The 2,148-nt window shown below is 48.6% G+C and overlaps 1 protein-coding gene across 4 annotated transcripts in view; it reads right to left on the reverse strand.

Annotated features, from left to right (window-relative positions):
• Nucleotides 1-2,148, reverse strand: part of Rbpj (recombination signal binding protein for immunoglobulin kappa J region) — a 246,381-nt gene that overhangs the window by 106,411 nt on the left and 137,822 nt on the right. The window lies entirely within an intron of this gene.

Genomic DNA, 2,148 nt, shown 5'->3' on the forward strand with positions numbered 1-2,148 from the left:
TTTTTTTGGTCTTTTTGAGACAGGGTCTCACTATGCTATTCAGGCTGGCCTTGAGCTCACTTTGTCCAACTGGCAACGATCCTCCTGCCTCAGCCTCCCCAGTGCTGGGATTACAGACATGCACCACCACGCCCGGCTAAATACATCCTAATAATACATAAAAATCGTTCACGGAACTCAGCCTGCAAAGTTTCACTAAACCTCATGCACCAATCATGAAAACATTAAAATTCAACCCATTAATTCTAATCACCACCTTTTTAAACAAAAAGCTGAGGCCGGAGATACAGCTCAGTAGCACAGGGCCTGCCTAGCAGGCCCGAGGTCGTGAGTGCGATTCCCGGTACCAAAAATAAAAAATTCTGGGGGCTGGGGATTTAGCTCCGCGGCAAAGCGCCTGCCTGGCAAGCGCAAGGTCGTGAGTTCGGTTCCCGGTACCGGAGAAAAAACAAAAAAATTAAATAAATAAATAAATAAATAAAAATTTAAAATTAAAAAAAAAAACTTTCCAATGTGCTAACATTCCTTACAGCACATCTTATATATCCCTTATCAGTAGCACTTTGTGTGTAACTTTACAAATGAAATGACACTCCAAATAACTTATGGGTAATGTATCTCTTAAAAGTAGTGATCAACTAATAGGAAAAAAACAAATTCCGGAAAAACACGTTCAGTGTAAAAATTCTAGTAAATCTATTTCGTATTCCCAGCACAAGGATAAGTCAGGCCATTAGTACAGGATACACACTACACTCCCACATATATAACCCCAAGCTTTCAACATTACCATAACAATAAGCGCTAAAAACAATTTAATACTTTAACATTAGGAAGTACCTTTAAGATAGCCTCACTAAAGGCTATTACTGTATTTGTCTTTTGACCACCTGTGATTAATATATTCCACAAGGATTCTAAAAGCAATATTCACCGATCAATTATGAGCCTGCACTCATAATTCCAACGATGGGACAGAAGGGTTGCCATACATACATCTACAGAAGCAAAAGCACAAATTGTAAATTTTAGCTCCAAATTCTAATGCTTGTACACGCTAACGCTTAAGGAATTCATTTCTATCAAATTCTCAAGCAGGATGCATCTCCTTACAAAGCAGAAGTTACTACGTGGATTCTAGAAAAAAACTGAAATTCTCCCCACCAGCATTTCACAAGTTTTGAACACCAAAATTCACTCAACTATTCACACACCAAAATGAATATCCACTGTGGACATTAGAAACCCTTCTCAAACACCAATAGGAAAAAACAAACAACCCTTGCGCCCACCTCCAACCGTCCTACGGCACTCTCCCCTCTCACCCATCCGGAGGTAACCCTGAAGCAAAGCCAGACGGCTGCCCTCGGCCTAGGCCTTCAGAAACCAAGGCGGGTTGGGACGGGGATAACCATCAAGAGATTAGGATCTCTTTACTGGGCTACCGTTTCCAAGCAAAACAACCAGGGGCCAAAGGGCCAAAGAGATGGCAACGAACGCTGGAGATGCTTTAGTCCCCAGAGAAAGAGGGTCACGGGACGGGAGGAGACTACTTGTAATCCCGGGAGAAAGGACCGGTTCGGAGAGCAGCGGTGCGCGACAGAAAACCAAGTGTCCCGGGCACCCTTTAGACTCCCAAACAACAACCACCCGGAGAGTCCGTCTGCGCTCGGAAGCGCCGGACGGGGGCCCCGGGCTGAGACAGTTCAGCAGCCGCACACCGTGGGCAGGAGATAAATCAAAAGATGATGGCAGGGCAAGGGGGCGCCGAGAATACGCTACTCCGCGGGGGAGACAAAGGCTCCGGGGTGATCGGGGAGCACGCAGAGAGGTGAGGGGGAAGACACACGAAAAGACAATGGAAGAAAAACAGAGACAGGAATCTGGTGCCCGGGCTGCGGCAGGTCACTGGGCTACCCAGAAACAAGGGACTCAACAAAGGGGCACGGGAAGGGGGACAGCGGAGGAAGGGGATGGCGAAGGGCTGCGGGGCGCGGCGGGGCGGACAAAGCGCCCACGGCGGCGGAACAAAGGGCTGGGGGTGAGAGTCGCGGGGGGCAGCGCGGAGAGACAAAGCGCTCGGGGCCGGGGCACCGGCCGGGCGCGGAGGCGACGCGGCCGCGAGAACAAAGCTGCGCGGGGCCCCGA

The sequence above is a fragment of the Chinchilla lanigera genome, unplaced genomic scaffold (assembly GCF_000276665.1).
Source record: "Chinchilla lanigera isolate Chin_1 unplaced genomic scaffold, ChiLan1.0 scaffold00042, whole genome shotgun sequence".
Taxonomy (NCBI): Eukaryota; Metazoa; Chordata; class Mammalia; order Rodentia; family Chinchillidae; genus Chinchilla; species Chinchilla lanigera.